Source organism: Rhinolophus ferrumequinum, chromosome 9 (genome assembly GCF_004115265.2).
Source record: "Rhinolophus ferrumequinum isolate MPI-CBG mRhiFer1 chromosome 9, mRhiFer1_v1.p, whole genome shotgun sequence".
Lineage (NCBI taxonomy): Eukaryota > Metazoa > Chordata > Mammalia > Chiroptera > Rhinolophidae > Rhinolophus > Rhinolophus ferrumequinum.
The window spans coordinates 44,105,089-44,118,026 of NC_046292.1; the positions used below are offsets into that span (position 1 = coordinate 44,105,089).

General features: G+C 37.3%; 1 long non-coding RNA gene across 4 annotated transcripts in view; it reads right to left on the bottom strand.

Annotated features, from left to right (window-relative positions):
- The window catches only part of LOC117026808 (uncharacterized), a 356,958-nt gene that overhangs the window by 122,208 nt on the left and 221,812 nt on the right, over positions 1 to 12,938 (bottom strand). For all 4 annotated transcript variants that reach the window (XR_004423824.1, XR_004423822.1, XR_004423823.1 and 1 more), the window contains exons 4-5: positions 5,209 to 5,305; positions 2,455 to 2,521 (exon numbers count right to left, since the gene is read on the bottom strand). This is a non-coding gene — a long non-coding RNA (uncharacterized LOC117026808). The remainder of the gene's footprint in view (positions 1 to 2,454; positions 2,522 to 5,208; positions 5,306 to 12,938) is intronic.

Consider the following 12,938-nt stretch of genomic DNA (forward strand, 5'->3'; position numbering starts at 1 on the left):
ATAGAACTAGTTTCAAAGTCTCAAGCACATTTTAAACTTCCCAAGGGCAGCCTGGCATGATAGTAATAGCACAGGCTTTGGAGTCAAACAGACTTGGATTTAAAATCTGGTTTTCTTCTTATTAATCATCAAATGTGTGTGTGTGTGTGTGTGTGTGTGTGTGCATTTAGCGTCTAATTTGTGCTAGGCAGAAGACACAATATTGAAATAGGGATATCATACTTGACAAGTGGAATAAACAATATCCCTCTTACTATTAATGCAGTTACTCAGCTTATCTGAGCCTATATTTTCTTATTCTGAGAAATGGAACCAGTAATGCTCATCCTAAAAAGTCTGTAAGAAAATCATGCAGCATGTAACACAATGCCTGTCATACTGAACACACTCAAGTTTCCTTCCATTTTCAGTGTCTTTCCATTTGCAGCCACTTTTCCTCTTCAATCTATCTGCACACATACCCACGCACACGGTCCCTGCCCCTTTAACACCCACAAAGACCACAATCATTGAAATGCCTCACATATATTTACCTCATCATGCACTCGGTCAAAGTGGCTCCTTTTTCAGAAATGCAAAAACGTATGGTTTAGACTAGAACTAAATGACAGTTTGTATTGAGGATAGTGAAAAAGAATCACAGACTTTGGAGTCAGAACAAACCGAACTTGAACTTTGGGTTTGCCATTCACAACGTTTTCATACTGGTCAAGTTTTTCAACTTCAGTTTCTACATCTGTAAAATGGGATTAAAAGCACTTAATGTGTGGTGGTGCTGTGACAAATTAATTAAAATAATTATGGAAGGTGCATAGCTCAATAATGGCCAATCTTATTACTTCCATAAAAAATAAATCAAAATATTTCGTTTCAAGGGATTAATGTTCAAAATCACAAAATTGCAATATGCTTGATAGATCATAAGCTGTTCAACACTTGAACTGTAGGCAACCTGATAAACTCATCAATTCAACCCATAAAACATATGTACATATACAAGGTCGAACAATTAAGTCCACGAACTCATCCTAAAAAAGTGCTACATACCTCATTGCTGAATATCACTACTGTCACCTTCAAAGTACTCCCCTTCGGAAGCTATGCACCAATGTCAGCACCTAGTCCACCCTTCAAAGCAATTTTGGAACTCTTTCTGGAATGGCCATCAGAGCTGTCGTCGTATTACCCTTGATGTCCTGAATGTCATCAAAATGTCTTCCTTTCAATATTTCCTTTATCTTCAGGTAAAGAAAGAAGTCATTGGGGGCCAGATCAGGTGAGTAGGGAGGGTGTACCAATACAGTTATTTGTTTACTGGCTAAAAACTCCCTCACAGTGCCGTGTGAGCTGGTGCATTGTCGTGATGCAAGAGCCATGAATTGTTGGCAAAAAGTTCAGGTTGTCTAACTTTTTCATGCAGCCTTTTCAGCACCTCCAAATAGTAAACTTGGTTAACTGTCCAGATGGTACAAATTCATAATGAATAATCCCTCTGATATCATAAAGGTTAGCAACATCGTTGCAACCAAATTGTCAGACCTGGAATGCTGCCTCAAAATCATTTTCTCAGTACTTCTTGCACCCTCTACAAATCACTTGGAGCTGGTAAGTAAAGTACACCAATTTCATCCCTAATGGAATTCATCAAGCAGTTTGCATGATCCACTCTTCTGAAACTTCAAGTCTATTCAACAGGCATTTATTTAGCACTTATTAGGTACCTGGTCATGGAATTACAAAGATAAGTAAACTATCACCCTGTCCACTAGGTGTACTACAAGGCAGAATAAATAATTGCTAAATAGAGATATGAATTGCTACAGAGAAAAGGAACATTAAAGAATTGAAGGAAAGGAGGATTTATTTTTTTATTACTTGTTCACTCTATCCAGAGTGCCTAGAATAGAACTAGCAAACTGTGAAGATCTAAAACTGTTTGTTAAGCAAATAAATGAGAGTAATTTGCTGAGCACCTATTGTGTTCATTTGACATTTGTTCATTTGGAGAACAATGCACCCTAAGTGGAAAAGTCGGAGGACATCAAGAGGAGAGCAGCAATTCAGCGCGATTTTAAAGAATAAGACACTTCATGCCAGAAAGAAGGAAGATACTGCACGCAGAAGAAATGACCTGAACAAATATAAACAAATATATGAAAATTCACAGCCTAAGGATGCTTTATATTTTTATAGGTTTGGAATATATGCCTAGCCCAGGCCTCCTCCTACGCTTGCACAAACAGAAAAATAACAATGCCTGTGTCCAAGTGGAATAAGAGCTAGGTCAAAGGAAGGTGGTGAAAGATGCCAAACAGAGAAGCTGCTATTGGTGGTTTTTTGGACGTTACTAATGCTATTTTTTCCCAGCAGTCACTGCTGCCTGCTTGATCATTAGCACCCGAACATCTTGTTTGTTTCCACCAGACGGAAGTAATATACAATTATGCAAATTACCTTAACTCCAAGTAAGGAATCACAGGCCAGTCAATAATGTTGATGCATTATGAAAGGGCAACTCCTCCTGGAAGAAATAACACAAGGAGCTGATCATAAGCAAACATTTTGAAGCCTGCAGAGGACTGGTCCCTGCAGCGCAATCTATTATCATATTTCCACATAATTAGTTTGTTTTCCACTTGAAATCAGAAAACGATTCGACATTGCCTTTCCTGCCTCAGGATGGCAGAGCATCCAGTGGAATTCTCCTGCGAAGGTTCATATGGTGAATAATTAGTGAGAATTAATCTGTGGAAATTAAAGTTTGGAATATTGTAGAACTCATGAATAGTGCATGGGACACTTGGGTGGAGGAAGAGAAGAGCAGTGCTTGTGGTAGACAATCACAGATGACTGCTGGCAATCCGTTTTTTAATCAGTGCTGCATAAGCCAGAGGGTTGAATATGGCTACAGGCTGTGGAGGAATAATGTCAAATTTTTACAGGCAAGATAAAGAAATGTTTTTGAAGACTCCTACCTCTGTGTTCATTTTCAGTAGTTTTTACTTGGGTGGGATGCTCTGGAATCCGAGGATTTTTCTCCAAACTATGCTAACAGCATTAACTATTTTAATCCTTGCAACTACCCTGTGTCTTCAACTTTATTATCCCCATTTTACTGGGAAACTGGGATTTAAAGGGGCATAGCGACTGGCTGGAGTCAGCAGATTCTAAGTGGAGACACTGAGATGAAAAAGCAAGTCTTTCTGAACGCAAAACCCAGTAGTTTAATGATAAACAATGCATGGGCTGAAATCAAACTCAGGTAGGTTCAGATTTTTAGTCCAGCTACGTATCAGTTTCCTCAACTGAAGTGTGTATGATGAAGATATTTAATTTATAAAATTGTCTGAGAGTTACATGAAAAGTACATATAAGTCCTTCACACAGTATCTGGTAAATGGAAGGACACAATGAATTATATTTATATGAAAATTATAATACAAATAATTTCTCAAAGGTTATTCTGACACTAAAAAGTATAAGCATCACATCACGCCTTGCAAATAATCCCCTCAAATGATTTCAGGATCAAGTTATAATTCCCTCTCTCCTATAGCCTTATGATGGCAGTTTTTCCAAGCGTCTGCTAACCTGAAAATAAATTTCAATGGAAAATTTGCAAGTGATCAGGGTTAATGCCTCCAAATATTAAATGACTGAAAAAAAAAACGGGACAGCAGGAACACACAGCAGGGGAGCATTTTTTAGAAATAGAAAGCAAATATATTTTTTGTAGGTTACAGAGTAGTTTTATTTTCCATGGCTGTAGCACACTTTAGCAATAGTTGCTTATGATTACCAGAACAATATGGTCACCAGAGTTGAAAATAGAATAAAATTAAAAGAAACAGAGCACATTTTCAAAGGAACAAATAGTTCATTTTCCCCCAACTATATTTAAAACTTATTATAGAAGAAAACTACTGAAAAGTAGAAAGAAAGAAAAAAAATCACTATAACCTTAAAGATGTCCCCCTGCTCCCCGCTCCCAGTTAACATTTTTGACATTTTGGTGTTTTCTTCCAATTTTATTTTGGGACATATTTTTCCACAAGTGTTGTCATACTCTATCTGCAATTTAAATTTTCATTTTTATTTATATGATAAAATTATTGTCTTTTTACAAAGGTTTGAAAAGCATGAGCATTTTTTTAAGTAAGACATAATCAATACACAGACTATTAATTGCTCTCCATAGAAGGAATTGTTTTCAGATTCAAAGATCACCTTTTGTTTCTTTATCCGAGAGAGTGGTTTCGAATCCAAATGCACATTTGCCTCTCAGGCATCTGTTAGATTTGGAAGAGGTTTCCAGATTGTGTTGAGAAATGGTCATTACAGTTAAGCTGCAACTTCAATCTTAAAAATGAATGAATGGATCCAGTCCAGTCCTTTGGCTGGGACCCAGTCTTTAAAATCCAGTGGAACAATAAGTATGTGGCTTCACAGCCAGCTGGTATCAGACTTGGGCAGGGAGAGTGTCAAAATATTAGTGACTTTTTTACATTTGTCAAAGCTGAAGCCAATATAAGAAATGCAGACAGCTTGCAAATGTGGGTTGTACACCAAAGGGTTTTTGTGTGTCTGTGATTTTTTTTTTTTCAGTCTTGCCCACCGGATGTCAACATTTCCTTGCTTTCCGACTACATCTCCAGCAAAGACAGAATGAAATATCTTTTACTTTGAGTATGAAAACCACGATAGATTTATCATCAACGCATCAGCCATTAATTTATTATACCTGGGCAATGTACTCAGCAGGAATAAAGGGGCCATCAGCATTTCCATGGCAATCTCTCCTTTTCTTTCCTTGGTTTATAACTCATCTGCTTACTCAGTTGTTCCTGAACCTGGCAGGCAAGGTCTCAGTGGGAGAATAAATATATTTATACAAAATGTTTAAGAAAGGATGCCCACATTGAGTTAGAAAAATAAGCATATGCTAGTGCTGTCTGGCACTCTTTGCAATTCCTGTATCTTTCCAAAAGGGAAAAAAATCTACAACTGAACATTTTCATTTTATTTTTAAAAGAAACATTGCTGGCAGCCAAAGTGCAATATGGGCTTAATGGGTTTTTTTTTCTTTCTTTCTCTCCCTCTCTCCTCTTTATCTTTTTCTTTGAAACACACACACACACACACACACACAACTATAAAGAGAATAAGCTCATTGCTTCCCAAATAAAATAAAAGCAATTATTCACATACATTTGGAGCTGAGCTGTCTCTTTCTCCACCTCTCTTCCATATTCCTGAGATAAAGGTGGGCTGTTTTGTGCACATGATCAGCTCATGTTCCATGTACCTGGTGAGAAACAGAATTGAATCAGACACCTTTAGATGTGTATCATCTCCTTCAATCATATCTGAACTGTGTGAGCTTAGACACATAAACCTTGCTAAGACTCAGTTTCCCTATTTGTCATATGGGGACACTAAATATACACGTTGGGATTTTATTGTGAACAGTGAGTAGCCCTGGGTCAGGCACCTAACAGTCATTTTATAAATGATTGCTGCCTTCCTCTTTTTGCTGCATGAGTTGAGATCTATCCTTAAAGTGGAAGAAGGAGAAGGAAGAGGAAGGGAAGGGGGAAAGGAGGGAAAGGAGAAAAAGAGGAAGAGGAGAAGGAGGGGGAAAAAGAGAAGAAGAAGAGGACAATGGCAGAGCCCATGGAGCCACTAATAATGATACTGAAAAATAATCAATAACATTTCTACAATATTTACAGCTATGAGGCACTTGCATCGTTGCTAGGTCATTCGAGCTTCACAGCATTCTAGTGAACTTGTTATTAGTACTGTGATTATTCCCATTTTGCTGATGTAAAAACTGAAGGTCTGAAAGATTAAACAACTTGCCCAAAGATATTGTGTTTTGAATGACTAACCAGACTCAAGGAAAACAATGATAATGATGATATTTGACAATGTCGAACTTTAGTTAAGCATTGTGCTCCTGGAAAACAATGGTCAAGAAATCCCCTTTCCTTTTTATGTTCCCCAAAATGGCTTACTGCAAAGAACCACCCTTCCCTGTATGACTTACATATGACTCATGGATGACCCCTTATTTATCTATGAAAAGACCAAACGCGGACCTTCTAAATATCCATTCTTTTTTTCATACAGAACTAACTGAACTATTTCTTTCCACTAACGAGTGTTGATAAAACGCCCATAACTTGACTTGACAAAACTTTCCTCAGAGTTCTCTCTTTTCCCCAGGTGTCTGAACTTTGGTCCACCACCAAGCAGGGAACTGGAAACAACCTCTCCTAAATGGCCCGGCCTGAGAATCCGCTGACCTCGGCAGTGTTTACTCCTCCCTGTAAAAGAAAATCCCTTTTCTGTCTGAGATGCTTGCAGACCTTATGGTCAAAGCAGCTTCTCTATTGCATAGTTTCACTTTTATTATTGCGATATTCTTTTTAGATAAAGTCTCTTCTTAAGTCCAGATTTGTTTTTATTTGACATGCAATAATATTAATAATTGTTAGCATATGTGTAGTACTTAGAATTAAGCATTTTTACAATCACAACCTATATTTGTATGGAGCTACATGGCTACATGGTTTTTTTTTTAATGCTTCCCCATTAATTACCTCTTCAAAATGATTCTTCATCATTAATAGGACAATTATTGCTCCATTTGAAAAATAAAGCCTGTGAGGATAGAAATTTCACAGAATCTAGTAAGTGAAAGCCGGCAGTTCTGGTCAAGAACATAAGCCTGCTGCTACCTCGTCCACTATTGTTTCACTTACTGTATGAAAACAAGCCAGGCTGGGCTTACACTACTTTAAAATAGGCCAGTCATTTGTGGATTGACGATAAAGGTGATGAAGTTTAAGCTGTAGGGCTCTTCACTTACACAAGTCACCTCTAAAACCTAATTTTGATTCATAATTGTAGTTTCTTTCCCTTAGAGAGTCCCTACCAACTGTATAATCTTCAAGCTCCATAAAACTCCTAAGAATGTTGCCAATATGCTATATTTTGAAAAGTATACTCATATGATGCTACCCTCACAAAATCACTCCTTTCAGGCAGTACAATGCCAGAATTTCCACAAAGACAGTTTTTTATTAAAGCTCTGGGTTTCCCAAAGTGTATTCTGCATAATGCTGATTTTATGAGACATTAACGGATGATCCACAAAAAGAGAATTTATTCAAACAAAGAAAAATCATTAAGTTAGAAAAGCTATTTTTTTAAATCTGCAGAATTCCTAAGAGTATTTAATATGTTAACCAATATAGTGATTCTCAAGAATTCTTTTTTAATGGAATAACTCCTTGCATTAACATTTCTAAGAACAGCTTTAAGAAATGCTGGATTAAGGAACTGAGTCTCCAAGGAGCCTCTAAAAGGAAAGATACAATGAGGGATACTAAAATAACTTAATAAAAGACTCTCATACTTTAGGTAAATCAATTAATCAGGTGAATCTTTAGGTTCTCAGCAAGACCCTAATGCAATAGAACACCACAAAAAGGTCAAGTTGGATAGGTAGGCAGAGAGGACATTGAACCCAGGTGATGCCTTGGTGGGCAGCCTCGGTGGTACCCCAAGGTGTGTGGAAGCATTTTGTCTATAAGAAGAAGCACGCCCAAGAAGACGGGATACTTCAGCGACAGAGAAGCCCTCCAAAAAGAGGAGGTGGGGTTCAGCAGACATTAACATCAGCCATTGAAGGACAACAACCAGTATGCATACAATACTTTTTAGCTGAAACATGATTATTTTAAAAATTCTCATTTGCTTCTTTACTATTAGGAGCTTAGGTTTGGGAAAAGAGTACTGGATTTAAAGTCCAACAGATATGATTTGGAATACCAGCTCTTCTACATCTAGCTGGTATGAAACTGAACAGACACTTTACCTCCCTGAACCTTAGTTTCCCCATTTTGAGTGTGGAGACAATCATATCTACTTCAAGAGGTGGCTATGATTCATTGAGATCCTGCCTATGAAAGAGTAAGGTCAGAAACGCTCATACAGTAGGGCACTAAAAATATCTGAATATGTGGATCTGACCTACAACTCTGGGAGGTAGATATTTTTTTAACTTCCATTTTATAGATGAGGAGAAAATCTCAGAGAGATTAAATTTCTCGTTCAGTATTACTCCGCAAGAGATCACATTCGCAGAACCTCAAACTCTGAACTAGTGATTTTGAATGTCGGCTTCTTTCCACATGCCAAGTATTTTTTTGTTTGTTTGTTTTGTTTTGTCTCAGTTTTCCATAAGTTTGCCTTGGATCACTCCTATAAAGCAGTTATGAAATAGCTAGAAGATGCTTAAGGGTATAGTCTGGATTTCCTCAGAGGAAGGATCAAAACTGGTCATTTGGCAGATTCGAAAGTAAAGTCCAAATTCCTTAGTATCTTATGAAAGACACGATATGGTCTGGCTCCTACCTACTTTTCCAGATTCATTCCTTTCCACTTCATCACTTTATACATTGAGCTCCAATAATATTAAACTTATATTTCCCCAAATATACTTGCTGTTTCACAGTTTCTTGGATTTCTTCATGTTGCATAAATCTCCCTTTTTCCTCCCCACCATTTTTCACCAAGATAATGATTACTCTTCATAACTCACTTTAGGTGATGTATCCTGCAAGCTTTCTCTGACTTCCTTAGGCCAGGTTTAAGGTACTCACTATTTGCTTACATAGCAACCTGCCCAAACCTCTATCACAGCACTGATCACACTGAAGTATACATTTTCGTTTATATATCTCTTCATCTACATAATTGTGTCTTATGGAAATGTTATTGCAAGAAACAGAAGGCTATTTAAAATCTCTGAAGGCTTCACTGAAATCCAAAAATGAAAATAAATAATCGGGTCTCAGGACATCAAGCGTAATCCTTCCCAGGGACCAGAGCAGCAGGAATTCATAGACATCTGTACTCTACCACATACATAACTCAGGGGCTAACTCCCCCAGGTATTTGTTCCTTTAATTCAAACTTTTAATAAAGAGAAACTGGCTCCACTGGGTCAGGTGTCTACCCATTGACCAAAAACTGTTTCCAGGAGAGGGAACAAACCATTATTAACATCCAATCCATCCCTTTGTCAGCGATGTGGGACACTTCCAAGAAGTAACACACAGGCTGGACACGGATGGGAAGAGCGCAAGAATAAGCACAGTATCTTAACCACCTTTATATTCGCATGGGCTAGCGTAGTGAGAGAAGATTGCGGGACACACTATAAATATAAATGAGAGAGATGACTTTTACCATTTAAAAAGCCTGTAGCCTCCTTGAGCCCAGCCCCCGTCTCTCCAAATAGATGAGACCTTGAGTTACGAGAGATTAATTTCATTTGGCCATCAGGCAGGAGTGCTCACTCGGCAATTTTTAAATGCAAATCCAATTGTGGATTGCTCACAAGGTAATTTTGCCTTATTTTCTTCTTTTTTTGAAAGAATTGACTAGGATGCAATTCCAAAGGATAATGACCACAACCAGTTATATTAAAATGTCAGATATAAAGTAGAAGTAATTATCTGTCCTTCAAGAAAATCTTGATGTATGGAGCCAAAAGCCCATTATATAGTTCATTCATCAACGTTTATTCAATACCCACTATGTACACAATATTGTACTACTAAATGAATAAGACGCTTTCAAAAGAAGGTGAAGACCAGCTTCTGCTATGAGGAAGTACAGAGAAAGTGGGCTAGAATGGATTGTTTGTGACCACAGAACAGATTAGTGTTAATGAACTCACATTGAACTCATGCCGTGTACTTTACTAAGTATTTGAAAGAATAGGTAGATTTGGCCTGAAAAAGAAAAGGTGAAGTAAGGAAACAGTAGTTATTCATTTAACAGACATTAAGCAAGAATTATGCACTACACATTGTTATAGGCACGTGGGGTATTGTTGTGGACCTTGCATTCTATTGCAGGGACAGGGTAGTAAGTAAACATATATAATAATTTCATATAGCGTTGATGAGAAGTACAACAAGGTGGTTCAATAAAAGTGATATATTGCTTTAAAGTGCTTTCTTTAGATACAGTAGTCAGGAATCACTTCTCTGAACTGAATCCTAGATGATATGGAGGAACTAGACACGAAGAAGTTTCTGAACTCAAGGAATAGCAAGTGCAAAGTTCCTGAAAATTAAGGAGCTTAGTGTTCAAGGAACAGAAAGAAGACCTTTGAGGCTAGCATGAATGACAGAAGAGAAGAGTGAACGTAAACATTTTAGAATTGGGGCTTAGGCAACTGAATAGTGGTGCCATTAACTGGCATAGAGATGAGTTTGGTGGAAAAATCAAGTTTATGCTGTGGCACGTAAAGTTTGAGATACCAAATGTAAATACTAAGTAGACATGAAATAAATATGTCTGCCGCTCAGAAAAAGGTTAAGGTTAAGTTATGGACATAGAGATGATAGGTAAACCACGGGAATTATAACGATCTTCTAATGCTTGCAGAAAGATAATGTAGATCTATTTGCAGTTGTTTGTGGCAATGATACCCAGACATTGGCTGCTTAATAAAGCATTTTGAAAATATGAATGTCCTGTTCCATTCCAAAGGTTTTTGACTTAGTAGTTCTGAGATTTCTATCCATGGTGCAGTAACCTGTAGGTATGTTTTTTGTTAATTTCCCCAGGTGATTCTGAGGTTGAGAAACCCTGCTTTAAGGGAAGAGTCAGGATAACAGGATAAGTGAATAAAGTTAATATCCTCTAGTGCTTGAGCTAGGATTGCAGGAGCTATTTTAGAATCCCAGTGTTAATAACAGAGCGCTTGAAATAAAATATGCTTTGGATATTATTTCTTTCCCTTGGTTCTCCAGCTTAGAACACTATTTTGGTTATAACTTTGTAATTTCTCATATAGTATATGTGATCTCTCCATGATACCCTGTGTCAGGGAAGGAGAAATCCATCTGCTTCCCTTCCTGAGTTCTTATGGCTCTACTACTAATAAAATTGACCCAAGAGCAGACTAACAGGAAAAAAAAAACAATTTAATACATGCACATGCGAGATCATAACTGATGCTCAGATAAATGATTGAAACAGGAAGCTTTTTATAATATTTAGGTAAGAAAAAATAAATTTGTAAGGATTTGACAGGACAAAGAAACTTAGGTTTGGGTGCTCATTTGTGAGGAATCTAGGCAATGTTTTGGCTTGGGTAGTAAATGAGTAAAGAAGTAACTAAGTTTGTTTATACAGGTTTTCCGCCCTGAATCCCTGAACTCTGGTGATAAGGGTATGTCTCTTTTAGGGCCCACCCCATCCCTCGAGCAAGGAGAAGCACATTTCACAGGGGACATTTATTTTCTGCATTCAACGAGGCAAAAGAGGATCAATATATCGTTCTTGTACCAGCTGCTTTTCAAGTAACTTTAATTAAAAATAATCAATATGCTATTATGGTATATTTTGGGGTGGTCTACCCTCGGCCCTGACACCCGTCATTCACTTTGTATACATTTTCAATAGATGACATGAAGGCTTTATGCAAAAATCCTAATGTAGGAGTCGGCAAACTTTTCCCAAGGGATCAAAAATTATTTTATAATAATATAATATTTTATAATAATATTCTATTTTATAATAATATTTATAATAATAATTATTTTCTATATAGACACTGCAAGCTATATAGTCTCTGTCTCTATTACTCAACTTTGCCCTTGTAGTGAGAAAACAGCTATAAACAATATGTAAATGAATGAACATATCTGTGTTCTAATAAAACTTTACTTTAAAAAATCAAGACGTGAACAGGGTTCGGACAGTGGGCCATCGTTTGCCAACCCCTGATCTAATCTGTGGTGCAAGGTCTGAGAAAGGTCTTTATGTACGGATGCTGATAAAAGCCTGGATTTATCCGAACCTCTTTTTCATTGCTCTTAGACAAGTGCTTTATTTTATAAAATTTTGACAGCAGGAAATAAGTTAAGATTAGATGGCCAACTTCAAACTGAGGTTGAAGGCTGCATTTTCTCTCCTGACCATGTTCTTGTTGCATATTATAGGCGGTGGATTGCCATTGGGTTAGGAAAATGTTTGAAGCTAGGAGGTGATGTACTAAGGCGTCAGAGGTACTATTCCTTAGTTGCGTGGCTTGGGCAACTTACTTAGCTTCTTAAGTCCAAATTCTTCTATAAAGTGAGGATAATAATAGGACATATCTTACTGGTTTATTGTGATGATCAAATGACATCATGAATGAAAGATGGCACATTCTCTAACAGAGCAAATACTCTAAATTCATAATTAGGTGTAGATCCAATTGTACATTTAAGCAGATAAGGTCATAAGTAGAGCTATCGGTACCTGAATAAACATAGCATTATGGGGATCAATATAGGCATGAATGAAAGGTGAAATAGTGAGCTCGTGGCCACCGGATGTGTTCAATTGAAGGCTGGATCCTCATTATTTATAAAAGGAGCAAGTTGGACCAGAAAAATGCTCTGAGATTCTGGTTATATATTTGCAAGCCGAGGCTCTGTTTGATACTTTCAATTAAGGTTTTCTGTCAGGACTAGGTTGAAAATTTTGCAACTAAAGGAGGCAAAATGCTACAGTGGGAGAGGCGTAGACTTTGGTGTCAAACAGGCGTGAGTCTGAAATTTCAGCTCTGCTAGAACACTCCCTATACTATTCCATGTGTCACCCCAAATGAGGTTACCATCTTGTTTTTCCCTACATTCTTCCATGTTCTTCATCCAGAGCAAAATTAAGTTGATATCAAATGCTTACTGATATTACAATGGCATCTGAACTATCAGATGTGACATACAAAAAACTTTCATGTGTAGACATGCTAATCAGAAGGGAAATGTCAAATCTGCATACATTTCAAGTGACCCAACAATATTTACCTTTCAGCTAAATCTCCTGTTTTTCTGACAATTGCCTCCTTGAGGAAGTGACTC